Source organism: Hyla sarda, unplaced genomic scaffold (genome assembly GCF_029499605.1).
Source record: "Hyla sarda isolate aHylSar1 unplaced genomic scaffold, aHylSar1.hap1 scaffold_547, whole genome shotgun sequence".
Lineage (NCBI taxonomy): Eukaryota > Metazoa > Chordata > Amphibia > Anura > Hylidae > Hyla > Hyla sarda.
Genome location: NW_026610558.1, coordinates 67,818 through 84,573, shown reverse-complemented (window position 1 = coordinate 84,573; position 16,756 = coordinate 67,818). Strand labels below are relative to the sequence as shown.

General features: G+C 44.7%; 1 protein-coding gene across 3 annotated transcripts in view; it reads right to left on the bottom strand.

The window, feature by feature from the left end:
* Window positions 1-8,654, bottom strand: part of LOC130339658 (uncharacterized) — a 32,995-nt gene extending 24,341 nt beyond the window's left edge. The window contains exon 1 of one of the 3 annotated variants that reach the window (XM_056554037.1): window positions 7,107-8,654. The gene's annotated coding sequence lies outside the window, so the exon portion shown is untranslated. The remainder of the gene's footprint in view (window positions 1-7,106) is intronic. The other 2 variants (XM_056554038.1, XM_056554039.1) reach the window with 2 other exon arrangements.
* Between the last annotated feature and the right edge of the window lie 8,102 nt (window positions 8,655-16,756).

Below are 16,756 nucleotides of genomic sequence, written 5' to 3'. Positions count from 1 at the left end.
ACGTCCGCCACGACTTCTCCAGGGTCGACCACGAGGAGGGAAGAATGGGGATGGTTGGACCACTGGAACGGTGTAGGAAGGAGGAGCCTGGGAATACTGGTATTGGGCCACTGGTCTGCCCTGTGGCCTGTAGGGAGCAGAACGGCCGGCAGATCGGCCTCTACTTCTGCCGGCCCGGGGAAAAATATTACTGGACCCCGATTTTTTAAGGGAAGTTTGGGCCTTATCTAAGCCGGTAAAAAGGCCGACAAATCTGTTGACGTCCTTCATCAAACTATCACCGAAAAGCATGCCTGCTGCCGAGGGACCGGGTTCGGTCTCGGCCAAATGGGATAGTTGCGGGTCGAGGCGCATCAGGATTGACCGGCGTCTCTCGACTGAGCAGGTGGTGTTGGCAGTACCTGCCAGGCAAATGGCTCTCTGGGCCCAGCCGCGGAGCTGACGGACGTCCACGGGTTCTTCCGACGCCGCAGCATGCTCGGCTAAATTAAGGATCTTAATGAGTGGACCCATTAAATCCAGGATACGCTCCTGTATGGTTTTGAAGGAACGTTCTATTCCCTTCTTAGGAAATTTACCCGATTTTAATAAGTATTTCATCAGGATGGGGTCCACCTCCGGGGTAGCCACCACCTTATTGGGGATAAAGGGTCTAGGGCATTCTGCCCTCAGCTTATTGCGGCTGGACCTATCCAGGGATTTACGAGCCCAGAGCTCTACATATTGGGCCACGTGGGGAAGTGGAGACCAGTCGCCTGATCTCGGATGGGAGATCGCGTCTGGGTGAAAAAGGGGCTCTCCTGTGGAATCCAGGACAACATTGCCCTGCATGGCAGGGTTGGCGTCGGTGACGAGCGCCGTATCCCCAGCATCCTGTTCAACATTTGGGTCTGACTCGTAGTCCTCAGACTCATTAGATGAACCCGAAGAGTCCTCAGTAGAGGAGTCTACATAGGAGTCAGGTTTAGTGCGCTTAGCGGACTTACGCCTCTTGCCATGTAACTCCCCGAGGCCCAGGGGTCGAGCGGAGTCAGAGGGATGCTGGGGTTGACAGACCGGGGTAGGGGCTGTCTGGAGCATGTTATTATCTTCCCCTGCCGGGGAGTCAGAGGTGTGCTTCCTTTTATGGGAAGCCTTGCCCTTTTTTACATGTGGATCTCCGCCATGAAGGGGAGCCGAGATATTGGGAACCTGTTGTTGCAGGCCAGAGGGCATTATGGATGAGGCCAGGGCCGCTTGGACTGACTTATTAATTAAGTCCTGGATCTGGGTGGCAGTCATAAATTGTGCTGCATCCAGGGAAGGACCCTCCCCTCTGAGGGGGACAGATGAGGGTTCTTCAGCCATACTAACTTTAGGATAGGGATAAAGAATTTCACTGGAAAGTGGGTAAAATAACTGACCCAGGCACAACTAAGAATCTAATAAAGCGGAATAAATTCCGTTAGAGCTGGTAAAAAACCTACTGGGTAAAAAACCTACTGATAGAAAACGGGCTCCGACCTCCACACCGCTAGCGTAGCACTGGCGCTGTGGTGTGAGGTAAGCCCGGAGTATATGAGCCCAGGGGACGAAGTCTCGCGAGACTACGTCCCTCTGGGTCCTGATTGGAGGTCGCAGGAGCGCCTCTCAACCACACTGTACGCCGAACGCCGCCCCTTCCCGAGCGCAGGCCACAAAGAGGAGCGGACCAACCAGGGGAAAGGCTCCGCCCCAGCCCGCGCGCGCGAACTCGGACGGAGAAGAAGGTAAAATGGCGCAGGGAAGGGAGGGGGAGGGGAAGGTAGATACGGAGATGCGGAGATGCGGAGATGCGGACGAAGCGGCGATAGGGGAGAGGAAATCGGCACCGGAAGATTTCCGGCTCTCACAGCAGAGAATACAGGAGAAAAGGGAAAAGAAAAAATTCTTGCAGTGTGAGTACTAACCACCTAAGGGATAGTACCACACAGGTCTCAAGGGTAATATACAGTAATAAAAATCGCTATATAAGTGAACAGTAAATCAAACACATAGAGTATACTTATCTTAGGTCTGCTATGAGCAGAAAGAAAGAGGAGGATCTATGTATGGGCAGTCCTTATATAGTGGCTACAGACGAGGAGTGGCTTCTGTGGCCCTAGGACTGCTGGGAGTTGAAGTTTTTTCTGTTTGAATTGATTACTGAATAGTTCTGCTATGGGCATTATTAAAGAAAGAATAATGCATAAGATATGAGCCTCCTGTCTGATATATAACTGTATATTATTTCTATATATATATATATAGAGATACTAGAGAAGGGTCTGGATAGGCTTCCTCTCTATAACTGTATATTATTTCTATATATATATATGGAGATACTAGAGAAGGGTCTGGATAGGCTTCCTCTCTATAACTGTATATTATTTCTATATATATATATGGAGATACTAGAGAAGGGTCTGGATAGGCTTCCTCTCTATAACTGTATATTATTTCTATATATATATATATGGAGATACTAGAGAAGGGTCTGGATAGGCTTCCTCTCTATAACTGTATATTATTTCTATATATATATATGGAGATACTAGAGAAGGGTCTGGATAGGCTTCCTCTCTATAACTGTATATTATTTCTATATATATATATGGAGATACTAGAGAAGGGTCTGGATAGGCTTCCTCTCTATAACTGTATATTATTTCTATATATATATATATGGAGATACTAGAGAAGGGTCTGGATAGGCTTCCTCTCTATAACTGTATATTATTTCTATATATATATATGGAGATACTAGAGAAGGGTCTGGATAGGCTTCCTCTCTATAACTGTATATTATTTCTATATATATATATATATATATGGAGATACTAGAGAAGGGTCTGGATAGGCTTCCTCTCTATAACTGTATATTATTTCTATATATATATATATGGAGATACTAGAGAAGGGTCTGGATAGGCTTCCTCTCTATAACTGTATATTATTTCTATATATATATATAGAGAGAGATACTAGAGAAGGGTCTGGATAGGTTTCCTCTCTATAACTGTATATTATTTCTATATATATATATGGAGATACTAGAGAAGGGTCTGGATAGGCTTCCTCTCTATAACTGTATATTATTTCTATATATATATAGAGAGATACTAGAGAAGGGTCTGGATAGGCTTCCTCTCTATAACTGTATATTATTTCTATATATATATATATATATATATATATATATATATATATATGGAGATACTAGAGAAGGGTCTGGATAGGTTTCCTCTCTATAACTGTATATTATTTCTATATATATATATATATATATGGAGATACTAGAGAAGGGTCTGGATAGGCTTCCTCTCTATAACTGTATATTATTTCTATATATATATATATGGAGATACTAGAGAAGGGTCTGGATAGGCTTCCTCTCTATAACTGTATATTATTTCTATATATATATATGGAGATACTAGAGAAGGGTCTGGATAGGCTTCCTCTCTATAACTGTATATTATTTCTATATATATATATGGAGATACTAGAGAAGGGTCTGGATAGGCTTCCTCTCTATAACTGTATATTATTTCTATATATATATATATATGGAGATACTAGAGAAGGGTCTGGATAGGCTTCCTCTCTATAACTGTATATTATTTCTATATATATATATGGAGATACTAGAGAAGGGTCTGGATAGGCTTCCTCTCTATAACTGTATATTATTTCTATATATATATATATATGGAGATACTAGAGAAGGGTCTGGATAGGCTTCCTCTCTATAACTGTATATTATTTCTATATATATAGAGATACTAGAGAAGGGTCTGGATAGGCTTCCTCTCTATAACTGTATATTATTTCTATATATATATATATATATATGGAGATACTAGAGAAGGGTCTGGATAGGCTTCCTCTCTATAACTGTATATTATTTCTATATATATATATAGAGAGAGATACTAGAGAAGGGTCTGGATAGGTTTCCTCTCTATAACTGTATATTATTTCTATATATATATATGGAGATACTAGAGAAGGGTCTGGATAGGCTTCCTCTCTATAACTGTATATTATTTCTATATATATATAGAGAGATACTAGAGAAGGGTCTGGATAGGCTTCCTCTCTATAACTGTATATTATTTCTATATATATATATATATATATATATATATATATATATATATGGAGATACTAGAGAAGGGTCTGGATAGGCTTCCTCTCTATAACTGTATATTATTTCTATATATATATATGGAGATACTAGAGAAGGGTCTGGATAGGCTTCCTCTCTATAACTGTATATTATTTCTATATATATGTGGAGATACTAGAGAAGGGTCTGGATAGGTTTCCTCTCTATAACTGTATATTATTTCTATATATATATATATATATATGGAGATACTAGAGAAGGGTCTGGATAGGCTTCCTCTCTATAACTGTATATTATTTCTATATATATATGTGGAGATACTAGAGAAGGGTCTGGATAGGTTTCCTCTCTATAACTGTATATTATTTCTATATATATATGTGGAGATACTAGAGAAGGGTCTGGATAGGCTTCCTCTCTATAACTGTATATTATTTCTATATATATATATATGGAGATACTAGAGAAGGGTCTGGATAGGCTTCCTCTCTATAACTGTATATTATTTCTATATATATATATATGGAGATACTAGAGAAGGGTCTGGATAGGCTTCCTCTCTATAACTGTATATTATTTCTATATATATATGGAGATACTAGAGAAGGGTCTGGATAGGCTTCCTCTCTATAACTGTATATTATTTCTATATATATATATATATGGAGATACTAGAGAAGGCTCTGGATAGGCTTCCTCTCTATAACTGTATATTATTTCTATATATATATGGAGATACTAGAGAAGGGTCTGGATAGGCTTCCTCTCTATAACTGTATATTATTTCTATATATATATATATATGGAGATACTAGAGAAGGGTCTGGATAGGCTTCCTCTCTATAACTGTATATTATTTCTATATATATATATATATGGAGATACTAGAGAAGGTTCTGGATAGGCTTCCTCTCTATAACTGTGTATTATTTCTATGTATATGGAGATACTAGAGAAGGATAGGCTTCCTCTCTAGAGCCTGTCCAGTCCCTTTGCAGTTGACATGGAGGTACATCACATATCAGGTAAAAATGTCTATTGTAACATGTTGAATAATGATAAGAATATAGAAGATGATTTGGTCCCTGAAGAATGAGACGTCTGCAGTTGTGTATGGTAGACTCTTTATGGTGGACTCTTTATGGTGGACTCTTTATGGTGGACACTTTATGGAGGACTCTTTATGGTGGATTCTTTATGGTGGACTCTTTATGTTGGACTCTTTATGGTGGACTCTTTATGGTGGACTCTTTACGGTAGACTCTTTATGGTGGACTCTTTATGGTGGACTCTTTATGGTAGACCCTTTTTGGTGGACACTTTATGGTGGACTCTTTATGGTGGACTCTTTATGGTGGTGGACTCTTTATGGAGGACTCTTTATGGTGGACACTTTATGGTGGACTCTTTATGGTGGACTCTTTATGTTGGACTCTTTATGGTGGACTCTTTATGTTGGACTCTTTATGGTAGACTCTTTATGGTGGACACTTTATGGAGGACTCTTTATGGTGGTGGACTCTTTATGGAGGACTCTTTATGGTGGATTCTTTATGGTGGACACTTTATGGTGGCAGACTCTTTATGGAGCACTCTTTATGGAGGACTCTATATGTTGGACTCTTTATGGTGGTGGACTCTTTATGGTGGTAGACTCTTTATGGTGGTGGACTCTTTATGGAGGACTCTTTATGGAGGACTCTATATGTTGGACTCTTTATGGTGGATTCTTTATGGTGGACTCTTTATGGTGGTGGACTCTTTATGGAGGACTCTATATGTTGGACTCTTTATGGTGGACTCTTTATGGTGGTGGACTCTTTATGGCGGACTCTATATGTTGGACTCTTTATGGTGGACTCTTTATGGCGGTGGACTCTTTATGGAGGACTCTTTATGGAGGACTCTATATGTTGTACTCTTTATGGTGGATTCTTTATGGTGGACACTTTATGGAGGACTCTTTATGGTGGATTCTTTATGGTGGACTCTTTATGTTGGACTCTTTATGGTGGACTCTTTACGGTAGACTCTTTATGGTGGACTCTTTATGGTGGACTCTTTATGGTAGACCCTTTATGGTGGACACTTTATGGTGGACTCTTTATGGTGGACTCTTTATGGTGGTGGACTCTTTATGGAGGACTCTTTATGGTGGACACTTTATGGTGGACTCTTTATGGTGGACTCTTTATGTTGGACTCTTTATGGTGGACTCTTTATGTTGGACTCTTTATGGTAGACTCTTTATGGTGGACACTTTATGGAGGACTCTTTATGGTGGTGGACTCTTTATGGAGGACTCTTTATGGTGGATTCTTTATGGTGGACACTTTATGGTGGCAGACTCTTTATGGAGCACTCTTTATGGAGGACTCTATATGTTGGACTCTTTATGGTGGTGGACTCTTTATGGTGGTAGACTCTTTATGGTGGTGGACTCTTTATGGAGGACTCTTTATGGAGGACTCTATATGTTGGACTCTTTATGGTGGATTCTTTATGGTGGACTCTTTATGGTGGTGGACTCTTTATGGAGGACTCTATATGTTGGACTCTTTATGGTGGACTCTTTATGGTGGTGGACTCTTTATGGCGGACTCTATATGTTGGACTCTTTATGGTGGACTCTTTATGGCGGTGGACTCTTTATGGAGGACTCTTTATGGAGGACTCTATATGTTGTACTCTTTATGGTGGATTCTTTATGGTGGACTCTTTATGGTGGATACGTCACCTACTCCCCCTGCTTTGCATTTTTTGGAGACAGAAGTCTCAGGCTAAATGTTTATTGCAAAGAATCAACAGTTGTAATGTTCAGTAGATTTTTTGGGATAAGGTTTTCTTTTTGTATAAATCAGATTTTTATTGCATTTTCAGGACTTTTCATGGCCTAATTGGATAACCTGCATAACCCCCCCCCCCCCTCCCCCATAGAAAAGAATAAAATAACTAATAAGAGACCATTTATGTTCACCTCCATGGTCCTAGTTTCCAGCCAAGAACTGGGATCTGGGACATCTCGTTCTAAGCCACGGTCCAAACAATAGACATCAGGGTCTCACTTACTTTTCTGATGCGTCATAAAGGTTAAATAAATTAGGATCTGACAGGACAAACCCTTTAAGCTCAGTCTGGCAGTAAATGATGCATGAAGGGAAATCCTACCCAGGGTTTATGGAGGCCTACTGAGGGGCGACTGAGGGGCGACTGAGGGGCGGAGGTTTGCTGAGAAGCATTTGGCTGGAAGACAATGGAGGAAATTGTAGCCCACAAAGCAGAAGGAAATGCACTCTACTACCATGTGTCTGTGCCCCACCCTGCACACCATATACAAGAGTCAGGACATGACTCAGGTAGTCGCTGACTAGATGCTCCTTCCTGTGGACGGGTAAGTTTTGTTCTGTCGGACCTTATCAGCACATAGCAGGGCTCTTATGGTTTGCCATGTAAATTGGTGTTTAACACTAGAATATGGTTTCACCATAAGGAATTAAAGAGGAAATCCATCTTAAAATATTTTCTTACATGCCATAAAGACAGATCAAGAATTGGCATCTTCCCGGACTGAGGAGGCCCATGGGGCTCTGTAAAGTGTCTGCTCACCTGTGGAAACCCCATCAGGGTGCCATTTAGGTGTCTTCTACTATGAAAGGGAAGCTGTCATTATTAAAATGTAGTCCAATCTGTGGGCGCCATGTTAAACAGCAGAAGAAAGTTCCGGGATAACTTTTCATTTATTCATGGTTACCTCTTCTCATTTTGGTCTAATGAGTCATGTGGGCGGTCCTACAGCTATCTGTGAATATGTGTGCACATAGAGAGCTGTAAGTAGGAATGCCCTATTTACTCCTTAGCCCAGAATGATCCTAGCTTTACATGGATAAATGGCAAAATATCTTTGCAAGACTATCTGTCAATCTTCTCAGCTCCTACTGCTCTATAACATGGCGCCCACAGATTGGACGCCATTTATAATGGGACAGGTTCCCTTTAAGCCGATTTTCCAGTTTGGCCTTTCTGTTCTACAATGAACACAGTTTATCCTATATAACCAATGGGCCATTGTAGTTTTGGGGTCCCACAAGGTGAAGACATTGAGACAAAGCCGGTGAAGGGTCTTAGTCATCGTCCTCATCCTCATCTTCATCCTTGCTCGGCGCACATCTGTGGAAACAGTGCACGGTGGTGGCCAAGAAGAAACTCGAGAAAATGGCAGCAATGGAAACGGCGACTCCAGAGAATATAATGATCAAGAAATCGGTCAGAGATAAGGAGAACTTGCACTCGCTGAAGCTGACGTCTGAGAGCTCGTGGAGGAAAACTTTACGGTCGTCCAACGTGCACTGGATCTCTTGGACACCTGAGGGGGGAAAAGGAGAAGCCGTGATATTCACATCTCCAGAAACTGAATCCTTAAAGGGAATGTCCAGAAAAAGGGTTACTTTAGTCTATGGCTATAATGGTGAACAAGGCTGCAAAACCAGATACAACACATGGATATGAGAAACACATGGATATGATGGGAGAATATAACAATATCACTAGGAGCGCTCCGTACTTCTCAACTGTATGATGTTTGTTGTGTAGGATCATGGAGGTTTGTTGTGGGGGGATCACGGAAGTTTGTTGTGTAGGATCAGGGAGGTTTGTTGTGCAGGATCAGGGAGGCTTGTTGTGGAGGATCATGGAGGTTTGTTGTGGGGAATCATGGAGGTTTGTTGTGAAGGATTATGGAGGTTTGTTGTGAAGGATTATGGAGGTTTGTTGTGGAGGATTACGGAGGTTTGTTGTGGAGGATCATGGAGGTTTGTTGTGGAGGATCATGGAGGTTTGTTGTGGAGGATCATGGAGGTTTGATGTGGGGGATCATGGAGGTTTGTTGTGGAGGATCATGGAGGTTTGTTGTGAGGGATCATGGAGGTTTGTTGTGGAGGATCATGGAGGTTTGTTGTGAAGGATCATGGAGATTTGTTGTGGAGGATCATGGAGGTTTGTTGTGGAGGATCATGGAGGCTTGTTGTGGAGGATCATGGAGGTTTGATGTGGTGGATCATATAGGTTTGCTGTGGAGGATCATGTAGGTTTGTTGTGGAGGATCATGGAAGTTTGTTGTGGGGGATCAGGGAAGTTTGTTGTGGGGGATCAGGGAGGTTTGCTGTGGAGGATCACGGAGGTTTGTTCTGGAATATCACGGAGGTTTGATGTGGAGGATCATGAAGGTTTGTTGTGGAGGATCATGGAGGTTTGTTGTGGAGGATCATGGAGGCTTGTTGTGGAGGATCATGGAGGTTTGATGTGGTGGATCATATAGGTTTGCTGTGGAGGATCATGTAGGTTTGTTGTGGAGGATCATGGAGGTTTGTTGTGGAGGATCATGGAGGTTTGATGTGGTGGATCATATAGGTTTGCTGTGGAGGGGGGAAAAGGAGAAGCCGTAATATTCACATCTCCAGAAACTGAATCCTTAAAGGGAATGTCCAGAAAAAGGGTCACTCTAGTCTATGGCTATAATGGTGAACAAGGCTGCAAAACCAGATACAACACATGGATATGAGAAACACATGGATATGATGGGAGAATATAACAATATCACTAGGAGCGCTCCGGACTTCTCAACTGTATGATGTTTGTTGTGGAGGATCATGGAGGTTTGTTGTGGGGGGATCACGGAAGTTTGTTGTGTAGGATCAGGGAGGTTTGTTGTGGAGGATCATGGAGGTTTGTTGTGGGGAATCATGGAGGTTTGTTGTGCAGGATCATGGAGGTTTGTTGTGAAGGATCATGGAGGCTTGTTGTGGAGGATCATGGAGGTTTGTTGTGGGGAATCATGGAGGTTTGTTGTGCAGGATCAGGGAGGTTTGTTGTGCAGGATCATGGAGGCTTGTTGTGGAGGATCATGGAGGTTTGTTGTGGGGAATCATGGAGGTTTGTTGTGCAGGATCATGGAGGTTTGTTGTGAAGGATCGTGGAGGTTTGTTGTGGAGGATTACGGAGGTTTGTTGTGGAGGATCATGGAGGTTTGTTGTGGAGGATCATGGAGGTTTGTTGTGGAGGATCATGGAGGTTTGATGTGGGGGATCATGGAGGTTTGTTGTCGAGGATCATGGAGGTTTGTTGTGAGGGATCATGGAGATTTGTCGTGGAGGATCATGGAGGTTTGTTGTGAAGAATCATGGAGATTTGTTGTGGGGGATCATGGATTTTTGTTGTGGGGGATCATGGAGATTTGTTGTGGGGGATCATGGAGGTTTGCTGTGGAGGATCAGGGAGGTTTGTTGTGGAGGATCACGGAGGTTTGTTGTGGAGGATCATGAAGGCTTGTTGTGGAGGATCATGGAGGTTTGCTGTGGAGGATCAGGGAGGTTTGCTGTGGAGGATCACGGAGGTTTGTTCTGGAATATCACGGAGGTTTGATGTGGAGGATCATGGAGGTTTGTTGTGGAGGATCATGGAGGTTTGTTGTGGAGGATCATGAAGGCTTGTTGTGGAGGATCATGGAGGTTTGATGTGGTGGATAATATAGGTTTGCTGTGGAGGATCATGGAGGTTTGTTGTGGAGGATCATGGAGGTTTGTTGTGGAGGATCATGGAGGCTTGTTGTGGAGGATCATGGAGGTTTGATGTGGTGGATCATATAGGTTTGCTGTGGAGGATCATGTAGGTTTGTTGCAGAGGATCATGTAGGTTTGTTGTGGGGGATCATGGAAGTTTGCTGTGGGGGATCAGGGAGGTTTGCTGTGGAGGATCACGGAGGTTTGTTCTGGAATATCACGGAGGTTTGATGTGGAGGATCATGGAGTTTGATGTGAGGAATCACAGAGGTTTTTTGTGGAGGATCATGGAGGTTTGTTGTGGAGGATCATGGAGGTTTGTTGTAGAGGATCAGGGAGGTTTGTTGTGGGGGATCATGGAGGTTTGTTGTGGAGGATCATGGAGGTTTGTTGTGGAGGATCACGGAGGTTTGATGTGGGGGATCACGGAGGTTTGTTGTGTGGGATCATGGAGGTTTGTTGTGGAGGATCATGGAGGTTTGTTGTGGAGGATCATGGAGGTTTGTTGTGTGGGATCATGGAGGTTTGTTGTGTGGGATCATGGAGGTTTGATGTGGGGGGATCATGGAGGTTTGATGTGGGGGATCATGGAGGTTTGTTGTGGGGGATCATGGTGGTTAGTTGTGGGGGATCATGGAGGTTTGTTGTGGGGGATCATGGAGGTTTGTTGTGGGGGATCATGGAAGTTTGTTGTGGGGGATCAGGGAGGTTTGTTGTGGAGGATCATGGAGGTTTGTTGTGTGGGATCATGGAGGTTTGTTGTGTGGGATCATAGAGGTTTGATGTGGGGGGATCATGGAGGTTTGATGTGGGGGATCATGGAGGTTTGTTGTGGGGGATCATGGTGGTTAGTTGTGGGGGATCATGGAGGTTTGTTTTGGGGGATCATGGAAGTTTGTTGTGGGGGATCAGGGAGGTTTTCTGTGGAGGATCACGGAGGTTTGTTGTGGAGGATCATGGAGGTTTGTTTTGTGGGATCATGGAGGTTTGTTGTGGAGGATCAGGGAGGTTTGATGTGGGGGGGGATCATGGAGGTTTGATGTGGGGGATCATGGAGGTTTGTTGTGGGGGGGTTCATGGAGGTTTGTTGTGGAGGATCATGGAGGTTTGATGTGGGGGGATCATGGAGGTTTGTTGTAGAGGATCAGGGAGGTTTGATGTGGGGGGGGGGGGGGTCAGGGAGGTTTGATGTGGGGGATCATGGAGGTTTGTTTTGTGGGATCATGGAGGTTTGATGTGGGGGGATCATGGAGGTTTGATGTGGGGGATCATGGAGGTTTGTTTTGTGGGATCATGGAGGTTTGTTGTGGGGGGATCATGGAGGTTTGATGTGGGGGGATCATGGAGGTTTGATGTGGGGGATCATGGAGGTTTGTTGTGGGGGGGTTCATGGAGGTTTGTTGTGGAGGATCATGGAGGTTTGTTGTGTGGGATCATGGAGGTTTGTTGTGGAGGATCATGGAGGTTTGTTGTGGAGGATCATGGAGGTTTGTTGTGGGGGATCACGAAGGTTTGATGTGGAGGATCATGGAGGTTTGTTGTGTGGGATCATGGAGGTTTGTTGTGGAGGATCAGGGAGGTTTGATGTGAGGGATCACAGAGCTTTGTTGTGGGGGATAATGGAGGTTTGTTGTGGAGGATCACAGAGGTTTGATGTGGGGGGATCATGGAGGTTTGTTGTGGGGGTATCATGGAGGTTTGATGTGGGGGATCACAGAGGTGTGCTGTGGAGGATCACGGAGGTTTGATGTGGGGGGATCATGGAGGTTTGTTGTGGGGGATCATGGAGGTTTGTTGTGTAGGATCATGGAGGTTTGTTGTGTAGGATCATGGAGGTTTGTTGTGGGGGGGATCATGGAGGTTTGTTGTGGGGGATCATGGAGGTTTGTTGTGTGGGATCATGGAGGTTTGTTGTGGGGGATCATGGAGGTTTGATGTCGAGGATCACGAAGGTTTGATGTGGAGGATCACGGAGGTTTGATGTGGGGGGATCATGGAGGTTTGTTGTGGGGGATCATGGAGGTTTGTTGTGGGGGATCATGGAGGTTTGTTGTGGAGGATCATGGAGGTTTGTTGTGGAGGATCATGGAGGTTTGTTGTGTGGGATCATGGAGGTTTGATGTGGGGGGGGATCATGGAGGTTTGATGTGGGGGATCATGGAGGTTTGTTGTGGGGGATCATGGTGGTTAGTTGTGGGGGATCATGGAGGTTTGTTTTGGGGGATCATGGAAGTTTGTTGTGGGGGATCAGGGAGGTTTGCTGTGGAGGATCACGGAGGTTTGTTGTGGAGGATCATGGAGGTTTGTTTTGTGGGATCATGGAGGTTTGTTGTGGAGGATCAGGGAGGTTTGATGTGGGGGGATCATGGAGGTTTGTTGTGGAGGATCAGGGAGGTTTGTTGTAGAGGATCAGGGAGGTTTGATGTGGGGGGGGGTCAGGGAGGTTTGATGTGGGGGATCATGGAGGTTTGTTTTGTGGGATCATGGAGGTTTGATGTGGGGGGATCATGGAGGTTTGATGTGGGGGGATCATGGAGGTTTGATGTGGGGGATCATGGAGGTTTGCTGTGGAGAATCATGGAGGTTTGATGTGGGGGGATCATGGAGGTTTGATGTGGGGGGGATCATGGAGGTTTGATGTGGGGGATCAGGGAGGTTTGATGTGGGGGGATCAAGGAGGTTTGATGTGGGGGGGGTCAGGGAGGTTTGATGTGGGGGGATCATGGAGGTTTGATGTGGGGGATCATGGAGGTTTGTTTTGTGGGATCATGGAGGTTTGTTGTGGGGGGATCATGGAGGTTTGTTGTAGAGGATCAGGGAGGTTTGATGTGGGGGGATCATGGAGGTTTGATGTGGGGGGATCATGGAGGTTTGTTGTGGGGGATCATGGAGGTTTGCTGTGGAGAATCATAGAGGTTTGATGTGGGGGGATCAGGGAGGTTTGATGTGGGGGATCATGGAGGTTTGTTGTGGGGGATCAGGGAGGTTTGATGTGGGGGGATCAGGGAGGTTTGATGTGGGGGGATCAGGGAGGTTTGATGTGGGGGGGGGGTCAGGGAGGTTTGATGTGGGGGGATCATGGAGGTTTGATGTGGGGGGGATCATGGAGGTTTGTTTTGTGGGATCATGGAGGTTTGATGTGGGGGATCATGGAGGTTTGCTGTGGGGGATCATGGAGGTTTGATGTGGGGGGATCAGGGAGGTTTGATGTGGGGGGATCGTGGAGGTTTGATGTGGGGGGGATCAGGGAGGTTTGATGTGGGGGGGGATCAGGGAGGTTTGATGTGGGGGGATCAGGGAGGTTTGATGTGGGGGGATCATGGAGGTTTGATGTGGGGGGGGGATCAGGGAGGTTTGATGTGGGGGGGATCAGGGAGGTTTGATGTGGGCGGATCATGGAGGTTTGATGTCGGGGGGGATCATGGAGGTTTGATGTGGGGGGGATCAGGGAGGTTTGATGTGGGGGGGATCAGGGAAGTTTGATGTGGGGGGATCATGGAGGTTTGATGTGGGGGGATCATGGAGGTTTGATGTGGGGGGGATCAGGGAGGTTTGATGTGGGGGGATCATGGAGGTTTGATGTGGGGGGATCATGGAGGTTTGATGTGGGGGGGATCAGGGAGGTTTGATGTGGGGGGATCAGGGAGGTTTGATGTGGGGGGATCATGGAAGTTTGATGTGGGGGGATCATGGAGGTTTGATGTGGGGGGGATCAGGGAGGTTTGATGTGGGGGGGATCAGGGAGGTTTGATGTGGGGGGATCATGGAGGTTTGATGTGGGGGGATCATGGAGGTTTGATGTGGGGGGGATCAGGGAGGTTTGATGTGGGGGGGATCAGGGAGGTTTGATGTGGGGGGGATCAGGGAGGTTTGATGTGGGGGGATCATGGAGGTTTGATGTGGGGGGATCAGGGAGGTTTGATGTGGGGGGGATCAGGGAGGTTTGATGTGGGGGGGATCAGGGAGGTTTGATGTGGGGGGATCATGGAGGTTTGATGTGGGGGGATCATGGAGGTTTGATGTGGGGGGGATCAGGGAGGTTTGATGTGGGGGGATCAGGGAGGTTTGATGTGGGGGGGATCAGGGAGGTTTGATGTGGGGGGATCATGGAGGTTTGATGTGGGGGGATCAGGGAGGTTTGATGTGGGGGGGATCAGGGAGGTTTGATGTGGGGGGATCAGGGAGGTTTGATGTGGGGGGATCAGGGAGGTTTGATGTGGGGGGATCAGGGAGGTTTGATGTGGGGGGATCAGGGAGGTTTGATGTGGGGGGATCAGGGAGGTTTGATGTGGGGGGATCAGGGAGGTTTGATGTGGGGGGATCATGGAGGTTTTTTGTATTTTTCTTTTTCTCAAGTCCGGTTCCAATGCCCTGTCCGACCCTCATCACTCACATTTAAATAATACCTCTCCTCTCCTTTCCCTCCCACATCATATCCCTAACTAAACCACCATATAAGTATACAAAATAAACCAAAACAAAATAGATCAATAATGATATCTCCAATCCCCCCACCCCCCAATTCCAACTTGCAATCTCCCCCCCCCCCCCCATTACATTTCCCCTTCTCATTTCTTTATTCTCTCTCATTCATCCTGCATTTTTACATTTTCTTTCTCTCTTTTTTCCCCTTTTCTTAACCTTCTTCCCTGCGCCTTCACACCGCACTCCTCCCTGACTATCTGTTCACACAAACTCCAGGATCAACAATTTCGGGGAGTATTTTAAACAACTATTTCACAACCCCGTCTCTTTAAGAATTAATAAGGAGATTACTCGTTCTATTATTCATTCACTTAATCCAGTGGAGGGGTCCTCAATCTCACAATTACTATTTCATCATAATGGGGGAAAGGGAGAGCCCAGGGTAAGAGGGAAAGGGAGACAGCTACAAGAAAAAGGCAAAAGGAGAGGAATAAGGGAGTGAAAAGGAGAAGAAGAAAAACACACAGAGGAAACAAAAATTATAATTATAAAAATTTATATTAACCCCTCTTCATCTTAAAATTGTTGAGCTTGGTCGGACAGAGCTCCTCCCCTTACAGATAAACCATCATAGATCACCTCGATCTGCAACATATTTTCAATTATAATTATCCCAAAATCTCCACTCCTGTCCCTCAAATTCCTTAAATTTCTTATTGTTAAATAATCTTGTACAGTCTATGGCGCCTTCCACCTTCATTACCTTCTTCATTTGTGCCCAAACCTTATCCACCATCTGTGCTATTGGTTCCCTGGCACCCAACCTGGATTCTAAGAATTCTCCCATCTCCTCACACTTCTCTGTTTCCTTCCAGTTCTTCACATACTTCACTGGGCCGCTATGTAATAGAATCTGAAGTCTGCGACAGCTAATCCTCCATTTTTATTTCCCTACATAAGTATCCTAATTTCATTCTTGTTTTTTTCCCTTTCCATGGCTTCAATTTCCTTAAATATTCTTTCTCCTAACCATACCAGACTATTGGTCAACACAAACAAGGGCTGGGGCAGGATTATCATCTTTAGTAGACTGATCCTATCTGCCATACTAAGTAGTGTTGCTCTAGAATTTTCGCGAATATAGCGCTATATATACGTAATTACGAATATTTTTTTTTTTTATCACAGTACACATCACAGTGATCATCCCTTTCTGCTTCCAGCTTGTGTGGTGTAATGAAGGCTCTAATACTACTGTGTGAGACCAGCGTGCGAATTTTCGCATATGCAAATTTTCGCTTATGTTAATTTTTTTGCATATGCTAATTTTCGTATGTTAATTTTCGCATATGCGAAAATAAAAGGCGAATATTACGAATATGCGAAATTAGCGAATATATGACGAATATTCGTCCATATATTCGTGAATATTCGCGAATTCGAATATGGCCTATGCCGCTCAACATTAATTCTAAGTGGTAGACCTATCCAAATTTTAATTCTTGTTTTTATCTTCCTAAGAAAGAGTCACATATTTAATTCCCGATATTTTGAAACTTGCCTTCCAACATTTACTCCCAAGTATTTGAACGTTTCGCCTTCTCCTACTATCTTTAGTTTCCCATGGTTTGTTGTATTTTATGGGCAC